The sequence below is a fragment of the Podarcis raffonei genome, chromosome 12 (assembly GCF_027172205.1).
Source record: "Podarcis raffonei isolate rPodRaf1 chromosome 12, rPodRaf1.pri, whole genome shotgun sequence".
NCBI lineage: Eukaryota > Metazoa > Chordata > Lepidosauria > Squamata > Lacertidae > Podarcis > Podarcis raffonei.
The window spans coordinates 42,865,137-42,885,037 of NC_070613.1; the positions used below are offsets into that span (position 1 = coordinate 42,865,137).

At 43.8% G+C, this 19,901-nt stretch overlaps 1 protein-coding gene across 6 annotated transcripts in view; it reads left to right on the forward strand.

The window, feature by feature from the left end:
* The window catches only part of RBMS3 (RNA binding motif single stranded interacting protein 3), a 752,431-nt gene that overhangs the window by 36,704 nt on the left and 695,826 nt on the right, over positions 1-19,901 (forward strand). Inside the window, exons 2-3 of one of the 6 annotated variants that reach the window (XM_053409865.1) lie at positions 4,383-4,420; positions 13,502-13,782. The exons of 4 other annotated variants lie outside the window; for them this stretch is intronic. The gene's annotated coding sequence lies outside the window, so the exon portion shown is untranslated. The remainder of the gene's footprint in view (positions 1-4,382; positions 4,421-13,501; positions 13,783-19,901) is intronic. One more of the 6 variants, XM_053409866.1, reaches the window with a different exon arrangement.

Sequence of the window (19,901 nt, forward strand, 5' to 3'; positions counted from 1 at the left end):
GCAAAGAAGTACTTTGTGGTGCATATTGTTAAGGCAGAGACTAAAGGCTCCTTTTCAGAAGTGACAGGTTTAACAGATGGGATGGTTCTTGAAATTGTGGGATAGGAAGATGTGGTGATATTGGGAACAGCACGAAACAGATGCCCTAGAAAAGGCCAAGAGAGAGGGTCAGATGCAATTCCTTTAGGAAAGTCGTTCAGAAGAATGCATTAAATTTAATGAGTGCATAATGGAGTGCTACAACAATTCTGTACGTGTTGTTACTAAAAGCTGGGAGATCTGATAGTGTGAAAATCCTCAGGAAGGTGCAAGAAGAGACAGAGGCCACTATGAATACTGCATTAGAAGGGAAGGTGGGGGTGAGAATGGGCGTATGATGTGACATGCTGCCAAGAGAAAAATGTGCAGGTAGATTCAAGAAGGTACAGGTTAGCTCATAAGTATCAGGAAGTTGACATTCTCCCCCTGGATTCATCCCACTTTGCTCTGGTCATGTTAGAACAGCAAGAATACAAGAAGGTCAAGGTTGTGTTGGTCAATCTAGCTCAGTGTCATCTATGTTGACAGGTGAAACTTCTCCAGAGTTTCCGACAGTGATCTCTCGTAGCCTTACCTGGAGATGCCAGGAATTGAATCTGGCCATTGCCTCTTGGATACAAACCTTATGCTCTACACACCTTCTTTTTCTTTCCCAGCCATGTGTCTACTCAATCCATTCCCCTAGCTGCTCTTTTTCCAGACAGGTGGAAACGGAGATCCATGTATCTTTCACATTTGGGGGAGAAAAGGAACCAGGGGTAGGGGAATTTGAGGCACAAAATGGCTGTTGGGGAAGAAAGAGATAAACCAGGGGTAGCCAACACGGTGCTCTCTACAAGGACTACAAGTCCCATCAGCCCTTAGGATGGGCAAGGTTGAAGGATGATGGGATTTGTAATTCACAATATCTGGAAGGGGCCATGTTGGCTGTCCTTGGTTTAAACCAGCCCTTTCTCTGCCCTCTACCCTGCCACTTAACCTGACACTACCTTTTCATAAGACTTAACAACAACAACAAAACTACATTGAATTGTAGAACAACAACAAAAAGATGAAAGAAGCTGGATGGGAATTGGAGGAACCATAATTATAGCCCCACCTGTAGAAAGTCTCCTGAATTGTAGATGCATAGGCATTGGAAGGAAATACACGGCTGGTCATAAATGTCAATTTTCCATCGACCTTGACCATCAGTGCATTTCTTCTTCAGAAGGAAATTTTAGCTGAAGCTGCAATCCTACTTGATTAAAGCAAGATAGAGAGAGAAGATGAACAGGGAGGAGTCAATAAATGCGAGCAAAGGGCAGTGTCCAGAAATCAGTATTTTAGATCCGAACCGGGTTATTGTTTCTTAAAATTTGACTTGATGCAAGGTACATGTTCTGATTAATAAAGTACATCAGAGGTCTTTTGGGGAGAAAAAAAAAATTAAATGATCCCCGCAGTGCTATAAAAGCTAAATCAGAAAGAACTACACTGCATAGCAGAATTCTGTAAGATAAATCAATAACTCTACATGCTCTAGCAGTGCTTTGTAAGCTGAAGCCGGAGTGCCCTTCCAGTAATCCACTGAGGATGGCTTCAAACATTATGCATTTCCTACAGGAAGTGTGAAATTCCTACGTAGCATGTTCCATTTCAGTTATAGGTTGGGGGAATTTATTTCTGCAAGGCAGAGAAAGAGGTTTTCAGAACAGGCTATAGCTTTGTCCTTTGAAATACTGATGACAATAATAATGGGTTTTGAAATTAAATGGCAGAAAAAAGCAGTGGTTTTCTGGGTTTTCTCGTAATTAAAAGGGGCTAAGTCGGCATTGTTCTTTTTAAGCTAAGGGACTTGTGCCTTTCTTGGCATGTGCCGCCACGCAAGCTGATTTCCTTGTTTATAACTACAGCTATTCAGTGCATAGAACCTGTGAGCTTGCCAGGCATGTACGTGCTACAGAGGAACAATTACAAAGCTCTGAAATGTGGGGAGCCCCTGGTCTACTCTTAATGGTATTCCTGCTTGATAGGCTTCCTCTTAATCTATTGTCATGGTATCTGCTGAGCAGGGTTGCAACGTTTAGTTGATTAGCTGGTTAGATTAATTAACTGAAAAACATTTGATCCACTAAAAAGGTGCCCCTGGTTAAGTTGGCAGCACATTATTTTAAATAAATAATACTTATTTTAAATACATGTACTTATTAAAAAATGCAAATCACAGGCACTGTCTTAGAAGAGGCTCGCCCACTTTTAATGGAGCTGTAGATACCAGGTCAGTAGCTTTCTTTGCCTGAGTGTTGTGCTGGATCCTTTGCCTTGCTGACAGGAAGGAGCCAGCAGTAAATCACACTGCAAGTTGGAGTTAACTCTTCATTAGCAAGAACACGATCTGCACAGACTTGGAGGAGTGTCAGGCCTAATGAGCACAGAAGCTCATCCCTAGGTCTTGCCCCAGTGGCTCAGTTGCTGAGACTGAAAGTCCCCACCTCCCTACACCATCCCCTCCTCTCCAGGGTTTTCCCCCAAGCAATTGGAGACTGCGCCTACGTGAAGCCAACCTCTCCTCCACCCTTTTGATGCCTCTTCTGGTTCTGGGAGGCAGAGGAGAAGGGGAGCTTATTGCAGGAGGAAGGCAAGATACCTGTGACTCTTCACCAGCCTAGAGCTGGGCGTTAACTGGTTTTCAATATCATGATATATCACCAGCTAAACATCATGGTATATCGATATATCACGATACGTGAATTAAGGAAGGAACGACGCAGAGACGATCAGGACAATGGTGATATGGTTTAGCTGTTGATATGGTGAGGTTTAGTTGCTGATAACATTTCAGTGTTTAGCTGGTGAGTTATCACAATGTTTAGTTGGTGAGTTATCACGATGTTGAAAACCAGATATCGCCTAGCCCAGGCATAGGCAAACTCCGGCCCTCCAGATGTTTGGGACTACAATTCCCATCATCCCTAGCTAACAGGACCAGTGGTCAGGGATGGTGGGAATTGTAGTCGCAAACATCTGGCGGGCTGGAGTTTGCCTATGCCTGGCCTAGCCCTTACACACATTGTGATTTGCGATATATTGCCAGCTCAAATATTATGAAACAATTAACACGATGTGAACATCAAACCGGTGTTAGACGATATATTTATATATTGCCCAGCCCTACACCAGTCTGACTCATCTATGCCTCTTGGCCTCCCTCCTCTCCCTGCTTCAGCTTCTGCCTATAATTCTGGTCTTCTTTCTGCCACAGATTCTCCCAGCTCACTAAGCCCTGTTACCTTTTTAGCTCCCAACTCTTTTCCCTCTGACCACTCATTGTTGTCCCACCGCCACTCTCTGGGCCCTGAGCCTTCTTTCCTTAGTGGTTCCCCAGCTGGTTCCTCCCACCATTCTTCTGCATCCAACAAGTCCATGACATTTCCTTAGTTTGAGATACCTGTTGGCTTAACCTGGGTTCCTTTGTAACCATAAGAACTGGAACGCATGGGCAGAGACTGGAGAAATCTCAGAGTCAAGAGATTCCTGTGACCAGTGGGTGCAACTTTATGTCCCTTCCAGTCCCTCCCTCCATCTGGTTAGCAAGAGCAATGCAAATTGGATCAATTTGCACCAGTTATTCAGTATTGCATATAGTTTGAGGTAGTGTGTGTGTGTGTGTGTGTGTGAGAGAGAGAGAGAAAAGTCAAGAGTTTCCTGCTCTTACTCTGTTCTTGCTGAAGAAAGGCAATGAAGTTTTTGCCTTGGCTGCTGTGACCTTGACAACAGGGATTGATGGGAATGGGTGTTGCTTTGTAACATGCACCTCTTAAAAGGCTATATTCTGCAACCTTTGTACTTTAGGAGCGTTTGAAAGATCTGCAGTTAAGCTTTTAAAAAACCCTGTCAGAAAATACTTGACCAAGACATGTTCATTATTTCATTAACCAGTGATTGAGGATGCTCTCTCCCTTCTGTCAACCAGAGTTGCCGCATTGCACTATAAACCTGAGACAAAATATTATTACAGGCCACATAATGCACATTATCCTTTTTTGTTTTACCTTGTACTTTTCCTGTATAACTTGAAGCACCAGCATTTACTGTTGAACCCTGAACGATTTCACTTCTTAAAGCCAAGCTGTAATTTGCTCTCAAGTTCCTTTTTCCAAATCTTCATAATTACACATTTTTAAACAAAATTCCTCTTAACTCAAGAATTACAAGCACAAAAGGATCCCAGGAAACAATCAGATAAGTATTCATTTATTTAACTCAACATATAGAATTATGTTGCCAATAGTTTTTTTTAAAAAAAGTTAAACTCTTAATTAGCTAAAGAAGGTTTTAAAACTTTTTTTCTCTTTTTTCAGAGATTCACACTGAAATCCTCAGGAGTTCATTGACTATGGTAAGAAATGACCACCATTCAATACATGTTTCTGTGCTAGAGTTCTCTTTTGCCCCTCCATATACTGTACCTCCCAACTAATGAGTTGACTGTAAACACATTAAAATCATCTGCTTCGGCTATTGGACATGAATGAGAAATGGGTTAAACCTGGGAAATTTTGCTTGCATTTCCATAAGTCATTTCAGTTTTCAATTGGCACTTCTTCATCAAGCATAATCATGCAGCTTTTGTGTTTTGGGTGTGTGCGTCTAGGACTAGCAATCTGAATATGAATTAGTAGGTCAATGCATTGCCGTGCTGCTAGAAAAAAAAATATTTGGAGAAATATACACACCCCGCTCTCATCGTGGGGCGTTGTGTTTGCTGAGCTGTTGGAAATCCAGAAAGCTTTTTATAGACTCAAAAGTCCTCATTTGAAGGCTTAGGATTTCTTTGTTTTGTTCTGCAATCTACTTAGTATAGCTGAACATGTATTACAGGGAATCAGGAGAGCAGCACCAGAATCACACCAGTTTCATTTACTCCCCCCATTCAAATCTGCTTGTAGCACAACTGAAAAACCCAAAGCTCTCAAAAATTGATTGTTTAGGCCGGGGGTCAGCAACCTAAGGCCCATGGGCCAGAAGCGGCCCGTGGAGGTCGTTTGACCGTCCCCCGAGCCTCCCCTGAACCGAGTTTCCAGCTTGTGCGCTGTGCTAAACCGGTGCAGCGCAGTGCGGGGACTTGCTTCTGCGGTGCAGAAAATTGCGTCTATTCATGCGCAGACGCTGAAAATCACATCTGCACAGATGCAGACGCCGAAAATTGCATCTGTGCATGTGCAGACGCCAAAAATAGCAGTCAGGCACGATCCAACCCAGGGAGGGATCTCCGCGGGACCGATCCGGCCCAGGCAAGATAAACCTTGCTGACCCCTGGTTTAGGCCATATCAGTGTGTGAAAATCAGACCACTCTCCAGTATTTCTTAGGAAACCACCCCCCCCCCGGCCACTTAGGATTGCTAGCTAATACAACAATTGCAACAAAACCAGCAACTGGCTTCAGGGCTCTTTGTCCCTTAGCTTCCTTTGCCCCCGGGGGCTAGGGTGTGGGCCCACTCCATTCCAGCATACCCTTGGAGATATGTGTGCGGAATCTGCAAAAAGTTTATTTGCAAGCTGGCTTGAATTCATGGCAGGCTGCAAAGGAAGATCCCTTTGCTGATCTCAGCAGAAGCTGCAGTCAGCACTGCTCTTCGCTACGGATCAGCTGCATCCAAGAGATCCAGTCAGGAAATCCTGTGTTGGAACCAGTCCCAGTGGAGCTTGTGTTTGGTGCCAAATTTAAAAGATGCCAAATGCGAGCCCAACATTTTCTAGGGACAACCAGGAACACAATTTAAGGCTCTTCCTCCTCCTCCTTTTGCAGATGTGTCTTCACCTGCCACATACCTGACATTACATATTATTTCATTACACCTGGATACGATTTGGGGGAAATGGCCTCATGGACCAAAGATTGGTCTCACTGCTGCCTTTAAAGCTTTCTAAAACTGTAATGAGCAAAAATAACAACCGTGTCTTTTTATTCATTTAAAAAATGGCTCTTGAATTTTAGCAGTCACTATACAGTACGTTTAAAGCATTCTTGTACTACTTCAACAGTCCTGGAGAATCCTGGGAACTGTACAGTCATACCTCGGGTTGAATGCGCTTTAGGTTGAGTGTGTTCCAGTTGCGCTCCGCGGCAACCCAGAAGTAACGGAGTGTGTTACTTCTGGGTTTCACCGCATGCGCAGATGCTCAAAATGACATCATGCGCAGAAGCGGCAAAAAGCGATGCACGCGCGTGCAGACGTGCCATCGCTAGTTACGTTTGCTTCTGGATGCGAACGGGGCTCCGGAACGGATCCCGTTCGTATCCAGAGGTACCACTGTAGTTTGTTAACAGTACGGACAATTGTAGGTCCGTGAGGTCAGTTTTGTGGACATGCAAGTGTCATACTCCCTGAAGGACACAACAGAATCCAACTTTGCAGAGGAGACTTGATGAGACACTTTCTCCTTTGTTGGAGGAGATCTGAATCTCGTCTCATCATCCAGGTTCCCATGAGGCTTAATTATTCCTGTGAGGCTTAATTCCTATACCAAGTTTTACATGCATCTATCCTTGCACTCAGGTGTCTCCAGGCCTGTGCAGTTGCTAGACTAACAACCACATGCATCTAGCCTCATCTTGCTTTTCTTGCTGCCTCTGTGGAGTTCCCCTGAAAACTCCATCATTTGCTGCTGCTGCTGCTGCTGCTGTTGCAGTCTGTCCTGACTTCTCCTTCCTCCATCCTGCCCCTTGCCTCCTTTGCATTCAGGGGCTGAGCCAACATCTTTAGGCTGCTCTGGCAGCCAAGTTTCATCCTCTTGTCTCCAGCTGTGTCAGATCTAGTGGAGTGTGGGAGTTGAGGCTATCCCTTCGCTACTTCTCCCCAACTGAGAAATGCTGATGAAGGGTGTTCCTTTGTTAATATTAATATGCAGATGCCACTAAGTTAGCCCCACGTCTGAAAAAATATCATGCCATTTTCCTGATGAGTTAACAGCCCTTTTGGACAAAGCAGATGAACGTGCTGGAAGAAATTAGGTCGGTGTTAGGAAACATGTGGCTCTGTAGATACAATAGGGGTCCATCTTCCATCAGTCCCAGGAAGAACAGTCAAGGGTGGTTAGGTGGTTGTAGTCCGGATTCACCTGGAAGTCAACAGATTCCCCACCTCTGAATCAGAAAATGCCTGGTCTGCATCTCCACTGTCTAGACCAGGGGTAGTCAACCTGGCCCCTACCGCCCACTAGTGAGCGTTTCAGGATTCCGGGTGGGTGGTAGGGGGTTCTATGGCATATGTTACTGCAGCACTGGTGGGAGGTAAGGAAATTTTACCATCAAGAAAGATGCATTAGTGGGAGGTAGGTATAAAAAGGTTGACTACCCCTGGTCTAGACCATAAAATGAATCTTTGTCTTCAAGCTATTTATATTGTTGAAAATACAGATTTCAGACCACAAGCCTATTCCCGCTTACTTGATCGTAAGGCCTATTGACCACAGTGGCACTTCTGAGTAGACATGTCTAAGTCTGCAATACTAGTTACTCAAATTACTGTTTAAATCATTCAAACACATTCTATTTTTAAAAGCCAGACAAAACCTTTATCAGCAGGTATCTTACATGACTGCATAATAGACCTACTTAAATATGAAACCTTTAATAAAGCACCTTGGTATATAAAAGTGTACAGGTATGAGCAAATGTCATTGTTTTCTTCCTACTTAACTCCTATGGAATGGATGCTATATTATTTAGGAATAAAACTCCCCCATGAATTCTTCCTTCGGGAGATTTCCTGCCTTCCTGTCTCTGCTCAGTAGGATAACTTGGACTTCAATTCATGTTTTCCCTCCAGTTCCTGTGCAACACAATTCTTCTAATTATTGTGATTACTGCATCTGTTCAACAGCTTTTGTGCCCCTTTCTAAAGAGATTTATCACAGAGGCACACCTGCTGCCTTTACATTGAACTTGATGTTCTGGTGTTAATTTCAGCCAGGAATTTAATTGTATTATTCTGCGAAGACCAACCAACCTGGTTGTAAAGGAGAGGCACATCCATGCATGTGTGTGTGCACACAGGTTTTGACCAACCAAGAATTGAAACATGGGTGCAACCATTAGTATCTCACCTATCCATCCTTTTGTGAACCTTAGGTATGGGGAACCTTTGGCTTTCCAGATGTTGCTGAACTGCAACTCCCAACATCCCTTGCCATTTGCCATGCTTGCTGAGGCTGATGGGAGTTGCAGTTCAGCAGCCTTTGGCGAGCCAAAGGTTCCACACACCTACTTGGCCTTATTCAAGACAGAGTCTCTCTCTGCCCATGCCATATATGAGGTCCATAGACTGGAATATTGGTCATCTGCAAAGTTGGATGGGTGGCAGGTGACTTCCACAGAACAGTAGCTTATTTAAAGCAAATGTGGCCTTCACATTTAACATTTAATGCTGGCTTTTTCCCTGACAAAGGCTCTGTGCACAACAGTCAGAAATGCAGCAAGTGCAGACTTGCTTAGCATGGGATTTGTGCCGGGGAAAGCTTCACATGGGAGTTCCTTTGCAAGTTTCCCTTTGAAAGGAAAAGATAGCAATCCTCCACAATGTCAGTAGAGCATCATCTCCAAAGGGGCTTCCAAAGTTAACGACTCAGCTCCCCACAGTGGCGTTTTCTCATTCATACAATACATTCAGCTGGATTTTTCTTTAAAGCTATGAGCCTGGAACACTAAAACAACTTCCACTAATTAGTTTTGAACTGTGCTTGGGAGTCGCTATCTTTTTCCTACCACTGTACAGAATTTGAGATAGCATAGTAGGTCTCTTTCAGCCATGGCTGTATTTGAGAACTAGCCCTGAAATATCTACCTGGTGGCTATGTGTATTCAGAAGCTGTGTGTTCATTGCTAGAGATCTGACCACTGTGTTTTAAATCAGCAGCCTCTGGGGTCCTTTGGTGTGGTAGGTCCTAGGTCTCTCCCCTTCTCTGTTCTTTCCCTTTAGAAAGTTTGATTCTCTATGAGCTAAAGCACTGTGAAACTACTGACACTGAGAGCCCTGGGGAACCAGCTTTCCTAGAGCGATAGTTCCTAATTTTGCAGTCTTCTGTTTGAAGGGCCTATGTTTGAAGGGCCTATGAGGGACTGTCTGGACTATGCCCAGCTTAAAGATGAAGAACCATTAGAAGGGGACAGCACAAGGGTATTGGGAGTTCCCCATCAACAACACCTGGACAGCAGATGGAGCAAGCCCTTACATTAGGCAAAGTGGGGCAACCACCTCAGGCAGAAAATATTGGACAGCAGCAATGGCAGCTCCCTGGCTCTTCTTTCTAAGCATTCCCTGGGCATCTCTTGTCAGTTGGAGGACAGCGCTGTACTTGCCATATGTCCTACCCACCCCCCAAACTATCCAGTGTTGAACTAAAACTAAACTGCCAGTCCTTGCTTGTGGGATGAAGAGGGAGCATCAGTTTGTTCTTCGCCTCAGGCAGCAAAATATCTTGGGCCAGCCCCGTGAGCAGGAACATGGGTCACCCGGTCACAACCTTTCCCACCACGTATGGTGAGGTGCATTGTACTGTCATTTAGGTTTAAGTAATTCTTTCCAAACCGCTGCTATGCGAATTAATCAGGATATGCACATTATATGCAAATCAGCACCTTCCCCCTTTAAAAAAATTCCTCCAATGGGGGCAGTGCTTAGGTGACCACGCTACCAAGAAGCTCTTTGGATCCCAGGCCAGAGATCCCCTCTGCTCCTACTTCCATATTGGGCTTCTTTCATCTGAAACGCCCCCAAGCCCATTTGTAATTAATGACTGGGACCAAAATAGTTGCTTTAGGCATGCCTAAAGCTTGTGCAAACCCAGTGGGACTTTTGCCATTCCCCACCCACCTTGAATCGCACAGCCCCTGTGTCATTCTACATGCTGCTTTTGACATTTCTCCAAGTTTCTGGTCAACTTCAGCCGTCTCAGAATGGTGGTTGGAGCAAAGGCATTCATGAAATCTGAGTCCAGAGCCCCTTTGGGTGCATGGAATGATCCATCATCACCATCATCTAGCAACCCAGATTTTGCCTTTCTGCAAATTGAACCAAAAGCGCAACTCCTTTCCACCTTCTTGTGTTCACTAGTTGTTATTTGAGAGACTGGTGCACAATTAGACCAGGATCAGTGTCTGCTATTATTATTATTTAATAGGGTCTCCTTGAAATTTTCTTTAGCTGAACAAGAAACTGCTACTGTTTACATCCATCCTTTCATTCCCCACTCAAAAAAAAGTAAAAAAGTGGGGGAGGCACTGAGGTTACTATTGAAGTTAACACAGCCTTTGCATAGATCAGGCATAGGCAAACTCCGGCCCTCCAGATGTTTGGGACTACAATTTCCATCATCCCTGACCACTGGTCCTGTTAGCTAGGGATGATGGGAATTGTTGTCCCAAACATCTGGAGGGCCAGAGTTTGCCTGTGCCTGGCATAGATTATATTAGGGGAGCAGAGAAAAGGATGGGGTAATCGCAGGAGTGGAGCAAGGGGTGATCAGCTGATGGTCACCTTAATGAGGTTAAGATTGATCAGGGAGGTCATACCTGCCTTTAATGATCCCTCTTATGCCTTGCACAAGCTTTTCATTCCCCCCCAAAAAAAATTTTGTTAGTTTTTTAGATAAACAAGCAAACAAACAAACAAACACAAATCATAACTGAAATTGATCCAATATTAATATCATAGTGAAATGACTTCCTCAAATTCCCTTGACTGAATTTCATTATGTATCATTGTAACGGTTTTCCAAAACAATATCTCATAAAATTTACTTAATCCTCTTAACATCTTTATCTCTTTTCATCTTAACTTTAAACATATTGTTTTATAATTTCACATATTCAGATCCTTAGCCTAACTATGATTTAGCAAGTATTTCTATTTAATTTATCTTACCATATTTAGATAAATAGTCTTTGAATTTCTTCCACTCTTCCTGATGCGTCTCCTCCTTCTGGTCGCGGATTCTCCCGGTCAGGTCGGCTAGCTCCGAAAAGTCCATCATCTTCATCTGCCATTCCTCCACTGTTGGTATTGTGTTTTCCAGTTCTTGGCTAATAAAATTCGAGCTGCAGTTGTGGCATACAAAAACAATCTAACATCTTTTTTGGGCAATTCCAGACCTATTTTTCCAAGAAGAAAGGCCTCTGGTTTCTTAACAAATGTGTATTTCAGCATTTTTTTCAGCTCATTATAAATCTTCTCCCAGAAATCTTTCACCTTGGGACAGGTCCACCACATATGGTAAAAGGTACCCTCCTTTTCTTTACATTTCCAGCATAGATTATCACTATTATAAATCTTTGCTAACTTAAGTACCATCTATACATCATTTTCATTATATTTTCCTTTAACATTGTACATGCAGTAAACTTGACCCCTTTCCTCCACAACCTTTCCCAATCTTCAAACATTATGTTATGTCCCACATCTCTTGCCCAATCTATCATCACAGATTTAACTTGTTCATCCTTTGTATGCCACTCCAACAACAAATTGCACAAGCTTTTCAAAGCCTCTTCAGATCTAGCTTCAGAGAAGACACTTCTCCAATGGAGACCAAATCACTGCCAAGTGGAGCAGCCTAGCTCCTCAATCTGCCTGTTAGAGACAATGCTTCTGCTAAATGTGTGGCAGAGGGCATTTGCCATCCTTGCAATGTTTACAATATCGGACTCCTGTTTGCGATTCACAGCGCCTCATCGCATCCTTTTGGCCAACAGCTCTGCTTGGTTCTTTACCATTCATTTGTCACTTGGGTGTTGATTCTTCCCCAAGTGAAATAATATTACTTTTATTATCTAAAAGCATTTTTAAACCACTTAATATTTTAAAATCTCCAAGCGGTGTACAAAAATAAAACATGGAACAACGAACAATATTATATATAAAAAAATGCAACATAAAAAGCCAGTTAAACAGTATTGTAAAAATAAAAATAGGAATTTGGTAATAACGGGGTCCAAGCTTATGAGCAAAAATATATGTCTTTAGAAGATGCCTGAAGCAAATGATGCGATGTTTCACATATGGTCGAAGGAAGGGTATTGTACAGTACAGAGTCAGGAGCAGAAGATGCCTGTTTTCGGGTGTGGTACCATGAATCAAACTTCCCCAGATGATATGATATACAGGTCTATAAAAGGGCAGGTGGTCTTTCAGATAATTTGTAATTGATCGACAGTTCCCCCATCACAGGTGTAATCTGTACTATACTCTATGTATCTAGGGTGCAAAAGAGGACAGGGCTCCTGCCCCCTAATAGTTGTGCGGTTCTACACAACTATTAAAAGTGTAGCATCCCTGTCGTCTGTTCCCTCCGACCATCCTATGTAGTTTCCTTTTGTAGAATTTCATTTCTCACTTACTGTCCTAAATTACCCATGTTGGCAGAATCATTCTGAAATTCTAACCCTGCCCTTTGGAGTCAGACAAATGCACTTTGGACATAAACTTGTGGAAACTTCCCACTGAAGTATTTCTCCCCCAATATGAAACCGGCTTTTAAATCAGTTTATGAGTCTTTCTGATTGCAAGTTGCCTTTTGCAGTTCTGTTAAAGCTCCCAAATAATTCGATTTGGTACATATCAGCTTGCTCATTGCTTTGTAGCTGCTGTGGAAAAATGTATCTTGGTAAGGTAACTGTTTTCTGCTAGCAAACAGTGGCATTCCTCAATTTATCCTTAGATCCCCTTTCTCCCCTCCCAAAAGAAAATTGTGTTATTTCCAACAAAGCCATTGCTTGAGTGGAACAACTTCCACTCGCACTTCCCTTCCCTTCCCCTCTCCTCCCTCATATGCTCCCCTGTCCAGATCTGTAATAATAATAATAATAATAATAATTTATTTATACCCCGCCCATCTGGCTGGGCCTCCCCAGCCACTCTGGGCGGCTTCCCAAAAAATATTAAAATACTGTAATACATCAAACATTAAAAGCTTCCCTAAATAGGGCTGCCTTCAGATGTCTTCTAAAACTCTGGTAGTTGTTGTTCTCTTTGACATCGGGTGGGAGGGCATTCCACAGGGAGGGCGCCACTACCGAGAAGGCCCTCTGCCTGGTTCCCTGTAACTTGGCCTCTCGCAGTGAGGGAACCGCCAGAAGGCCCTCAGTGCTGGACCTCAGTGTCCGGGTAGAACGATGGGGGTGGAGACGCTCCTTCAGATATACTGGGCCAAGGATCTGAAGGATCCCTAGTCCTGAGAAACAGATTTAGGGCTGCAGGGAGCATGAGGTGGGAGGAGACACTCACACCACGACTTCGTTGGGTACAACCCACTGAAATTGCATACTTCTCCAGATTTCTGGCTTTACATGCTTTTACCCCACCAAGATCCTTTCTTGGGTTCACATTTAGCCAGTTCTTCTGCTGTAAATTCATTCTGATTAACAGAGAGATGGATATGTTCACTTTACTAACATTTCCATTCTCTTTTCTTCTCTTTCAGGAATATTGTTGAAGGATCCCTAACTGGAAATATCTCCCAGAAGAATTTCAAAACCTGTGACCAGGCGTGCAGGGATATATTGCCAACGTGTTTCAAGTGTTAAAATCAGGAAACCAAAAGTGGACAATATCCTCTGAAACTTTTTATTCTCTTCTAGCGTACAATTTGTTTCATCTAACGCTATGTTAAATTTTTTACAATATTGTCAAATGAAAAATCACATTACAAAGCCAGTGTTCCTCTTTCATCTGAGACAACTGCATCAAGTTAAATAACCCAAAGTAATAATAACATTTTGATCTTTGTTCTAAACCGACTGTATATAGTAGTGTGTGTGTGTGTATAAATTTATAGAGATCAAGAATAAAATACAGGCCTATGTTCAGACCTGCTGCATATTTTTAAAGGGTTTGTTTTTAGTTGTAAAGTGCATTTACACTTCTCCAGTAGAGCTAAAAAGACTGGGATCTGAAATGGTTCATAGCGGCCTGAACATTTCAGCTTGCTTCATCAAATGCCGGATACAGATATAGCATTACCTGAGATGTGAGTTGCAAGATATGTAGATCCAGATAACAAAATCCCCCCCCCTTTTTTTAAAGGAAAAGCAAACACACAAGAATAACAGAGTGACTCTGAAATATTCTGTCACTCTAATTCCAGTACTTTAGGTCGCAACCCTGCTCTCTGATACCAGGGAATAAGTCCCATTGAATTCATTGAGGTAGACATATATAAGATGATATGGGACGCCTAACTCTCCAGCACGCTGCAGGGCTTCGGCTCAATCCTGATTGGTTCTGCCAGCCTCTGGTGGTGCAGCAGAGGCCTTTTCCATCCCCATCTGCACAACCTTCCACCCCATCAGGCATTTGCAGCAGGGCTGTTGACGTGGTGGAAGTCACCGACTCCCTCCAAGCCCAGGGGTTTGGATCGCGCTCCTAACCTATTACCATACCAGTTGTTGTGAGGCCGGGCTGTAAATGGCACCTTGAACTCCGTTGAAGGGAAAGCTGGGATATACCGTATTTTTTACTCTATAGGATGCACTTTTCCCCCTCCAAAAATTAAGGGGGAATGTGTGTGCGTCCTATGGAGTGAATGCAGGCTCCTTGGCTTCAGGGATAGCAACACGAAGCCTCCAAGGCGCAGAGGGAGCGCTCCCTCCGCATTGCTTTCTCTGAAGCCTGGAGAGCGAGAGGGGTTGGTGCGCACCGACCCTTCTCGCTCTCCAGGCTTCAGGGATAGCCGCCTGAAGCCTTCGGAGCGCAGCGCGAGTTTCCGCTGCGCTCCGGAGGCTTCAGGTTCCTTTCGCTGAAGCCAGGAGAGCAAGACTCTCCTGGCTTCAGCAGAGAGGGAGAGGTGTGCAGCGCCCCTTCAGCCAAGTGGGAGGAGAAATGGAAGGGGTTCCATTTCTCCTGCCGCTTCGCTGAAGGGGCGCTGAGCAGAGAGGGGGAGATTTTTTTTTTCTTGTTCTCCCCCTCTAAAACAAGGTGCGCCCTATGGTCCGGTGCATCCTATAGAGCGGAAAATACGGTACCTATGTAATGGTAAGGTAAGTGGCTGTAGGATGGCAACCTCTCAGAGCTGTCTCACCATAGTGAGGAAGAGAGAATTTGTGGTGGAGGAACCACCAGATCTTAGATCACCTGGGCGGAAGATGGAGAGAGGCTGAATCCTCCCAGATAATTTTGGTGCTGTTGCCTCCTCCCCCTCCAATTTATCTTTCCGTTGGCTTTCATGGTTTTCTTTCTGGGCGCATGCCAAGGAAATGGTGAGGCACTGGATCCTTTAGCATCCAATCACCATAGCAATACACTCTCTCTTTTTTTGTCCTTGTGCCTCTAGAGTTCTGAAAGTGGATGGACATGGCTGCATAGGTTTCCACAATAAGGAAGCTTCCACAAGTACACCTCCTCTCCTCCGCAGGTAGAAGGGGAAATCTGCTGGGATGTCCTTCTCAGGGACCATAGGACTGGTCCCCTAATAGGCTTAATTTAAATCCTTTTGAGGCAGTCGTTTGGGGATATACCCGATAATCTCACACTTGAACAGCAAAACACCATTTGACTGACTGTAAGATTAATTAAATGTGCAAGTGTATATATAGCCTTCCCCTCAAAAAGAAAAGTCTTACACAGCTTCCAAAAAGTAAGAAAGATAGCCTAATATACATAATGAAAACTGGATCGCAGCAGTATAAACACAAACCTGGATAAAACCCAACTAAAACCCTTGAGAATAGAACCAGAAGTTATTAAAAAATGGTGTTGTGTGCTGCATTAATTATCTTTAGAGAACAGCCATTGAAAATAATGGACATGACCGGCATGGGTCTAACATGACTAACATGTTAATTTCAATGGGTCTGTTCTGGGTAAAACTTTGTTGGCAACCAGTTGGCAACTGGGTAATACTTTGTTGGTATTCTGGGGTTAAAATCTTCTGGTTTTGCCTGATGCCAGAAGGACATCTGTATCAGCGCTAGGAAAACTGGGCAGGACGTTCCACAAATTGGATGGGCCACCTCCATCACTTGTCCCCCAGTCATCCCTAACCCTGCTGCATCTCAGGATGCAAGAGATGCTAAAAAAGGGGTCTCACTAAGGACCACTTCTCCATTCCCTCATCTAAAGAGATGACAGCTGCAGCTGTTGCATACCCAGCCTTTGCAGAGTTTAGGGAAATCAGTTCATCTCCAGTAATTGCTCATTTTCCACACCCCCACCCCTCCTTGCTTTCATATGCACAAAATCCTGTCATTTCAAAGTCACACATCTCTCTCTCTCTCTCTCATCATATTGCTGGGGAAATTAGTCACTTGTATAACTGTCTGGCATATTTCATCAGCTTTCTCATCTTGTGCCACTCTGTTCCATCTTGTGGGGTGTTTGGGTGCTCTGGTTTCGTGTGTGTGTGTGTGTGTGTGTGCTTCAGTTAATTTAATTTCAATTAATTTAATTTAATTTCAGTTAATTTATTTGTCTACATGCAAATCAAAGTGACCGAGAGACCTATAGTGCAGAAATGGTAATGCCAGAAAACCTAGACATAAGGCATATCGTGTCGCATCAGTGATGGTTTTTCAGTAGAGCTACTTCCTATTTTCAGCCTCAAGCACCTGCTTGGAGAGTTGATCTCTATAAAGCGTGGGAAGGGAGATAAACCCTGTTGAATGATTGCCCCCACCGCTGGATCAGACCAAAGGTCGATCTACTACAACATCCTGTCCTCGCCTTAGCTAGCCAAAGGCCTTTGGGAAGCCCAGGCAGGGTTTTCTCAGCGATATTATTGTCCTGCTTGGATTCCCCAACAACTGGTATTCAGAGGCCTACTGCCTCTGGTTCTGGAATAGTACAGTGGTACCTCGGGTTAAGTACTTCATTCATTCTGGAGGTCCGTACTTAACCTGAAACTTTTCTTAACCTGAAGCACCACTTTAGCTAATGGGGCCTCCCGCTGCCGCCGCGCCACCGGAACACGATTTCTGTTCTCATCCTGAAGCAAAGTTCTTAACCTGAAGCACTATTTCTGGGTTAGTGGAGTGTGTAACCTGAAGCGTATGTAACCCGAGGTACCACTGTATATAGCAATCTGTACTAGTAACTGTTGGTAGCCTTATCTTCCATTAATTTGCCTAACCCATTTTAAAGCATTCTAATTTTGTGACCACTATCGCTTCATCTTGCGGTGGAATATGCCATAGCCTGTTTAGGGCTTTAGAGGTCAGCACCAACACTTTGAATTGTGCTTTGGAAACATACACAGTCTTATGATAGTTGCAGTGAAGTTAAAAGTTGCATCTGCAACAAACCCAGGGTCTTCTCTGGTTATTCCAGGTGTGATTACAGTCCTGCTTCTCCTCCCCCCCTCCTTTGGCCTCCCCTTAGCCTAGCAACTGATATGATTAATGGGGTGTGCTGGGTTAATGCCTTCTGTTTTGGTACTTAAATTACCCAAGCCATTTTGAGCAAAGCTTTTAGTCAGGATGTGAGATTGGAGGATATTTCGAAGCAAGCGATTGGCTGCAACCCCTCACTTCTATCAATTTTGCCATAAATCAGTTGTGAATTATGCTCCCCCCCCCCCATGATAATTTTTCACGAGATTGGAACGCCGGTGATGAACATTTCTGTTTCGGAGGGAGAAAAAGTGTAATTTCCCCCTAAACCAGACCTTGTTGGAAAGAATATCATGATTTATGAAAGGGGGTAGAGGCAAAAACGCATTATACTTTTACCTGCCCACCTTGTGTACCTGTCAGTCCGCTCTCTCATTCTCCCTCTTGCAATACTCAAATAAAGCTGTTTCCATGAGGATACTTGGTATTACTTTCGTTGTAAGGGGCTGCTTACGATCAATCATTTTCTGATGCCTGACACCCAAGAAAGTAGTAAGGTAACATGAAATATTGTACTTGCTGTGTTGGTCATTTAGCAGTATCGTCCGACCTGGTTAGGTAACATGCTGAACATTTGTCTATATGATTATGACATTTTTTTCTTTTTAAAATATTGAGAGAGATCAGTTTTGGTTGTGTATAATAATAATAATAATAATAATAATAATAATAGACACCCTGAAAACCCCAAATAATACCTGGCGTATTGGAGCAGACTTTGCCAGACTAGTGTCCTCTGGAGGGCAACAGGCTGATGAAGGCTGTAGTAGAGTTTCATCAGCAGTGGGGTCTACATTAATAGTAGGAACATAAGAAGCTGTCATACTACTTGCCAATTAAGATTAGTATTGCCTACTATAGCAGGCAGCAGACATCCAGGGTCTTAGGCCTTTCCTATCACTTCCTAAAGCTGGGTTGGAAACTTTAGTTGGCGCAGAGATTTGGTGGCCAGGTTGCTCAACACCGGGGCAAGATGATTTGAGCATGTTACACCGATCCTAGCCCAATTAGCTTCCAGGCCCAATTCAAAGTGCCGGCTTTGACACTATAAAGCTTGAAATGGCTCTCAGGACTGCAATACCTCAAGGACCGCCTCTCCCCATAAAACCGGCCTGGACTCTGCAATCATCTTTTGAGGCCCTTCTTCATGTGCCACCTCCGTGAGAGGTCCAGAGAGTGGCAACATGAGAAAGGGCCTTTTCTGCAGTTGGCTCCCCCGTCTGTGGAATGCTCTCCCCAGGGAAGTTTGCCTGGCGCCTTCATTTTTCATATTTAGGCGTCAGGCGAAAACATTCCTCTTCAATAACATTAATATCCTACAGCCTTTTAAATGTGTTTCTAGGAGGGCGGTTATTGTTCTGTTTTGTTTTTAACTATTTTGTGCTTTTACCCTGTATTATGTTGTGAAAGGGACGTGGGTGGCACTGTGGTCTAAACCACTGAGCCTCTTGGGCTTGCCGATCAGAAGGTTGGCGGTTTGAATCCCCGCAACGGGGTGAGCTCCCGTTGCTCTGTCCCTGCTCCTGCCAACCTAGCAGTATGAGAGCATGCCAGTGCAAGTAGATAAATAGGTACTGCTGTGGCGGGAAGGTAAATGGTGTTTCCGTGCACTCTGGTTTCTGTCACGAAGTCCCGTTGTGTCAGAAGTGGTTTAGTCATGCTGAACACATGACCTGGAAAGCTGTCTGTGGACAAACGCAGCTCCCTAGGCCTGAAAGCAAGATGAGCGCTGCAACCCCATAATTGCCTTTGACTGGACTTAACCGTGCAGGGGTCCTTTACCTTTTTACCTTTTTATGTTGCGAACTGCCCTTAGATCTTTGGATAAAGGGTGGTATATTTAATTTAATAATGAACAACTGGTGATGCCCAGAGTTGAACATGTGACCTTCAGTTGTATTCAGTTTGTAGGCAAATATTGTTTCTTATTTTGGAAAAAAAAATCCTCCCTGTTACCCTTCCAGACCCACTTTCAGATTAAAAGCTTGCCAATGTGTTCAAAGGGGATGCCCTTCCCTCTGTCATACGTGAAGGTCACAACCGCCAGTTGCTTCAGGTACTTTGCAAATACTTCAATTTTTTGCCCAAGTTTTCCCTGAATCGGACCCTGATTTATGTTTATGAATCCCCCCTGAATCTTTGTTTTATTTGCCTTTGTATGCTTTTCTGTTTTTATATTGTTTTGGCCTGGGCTTTTTCCCAGCCAGAACTCACCAGAACTCAGTTCTGGCACCTCTCAGGTGAGCACCATTGCCATTATAAGGGAACAAGGGAGGTGTTCATGCTGAGTTCATCCCTCACCTGTTTTTCTAGAAAATTAGCACTGGTTTTAGCAACTTTAGTGTGATTTCTTGTTTCATATTAACAGATCTTGTTTTTATACGTACACCGCTGAGAGGTTTAAAAAATATTGAGCAGCTTACGAATGCGTTGAAATAAAGAAAGGTAGTCATTGGTGGGCATCACAAAATTTACTGCATGGAATAATTGTATTTCAGC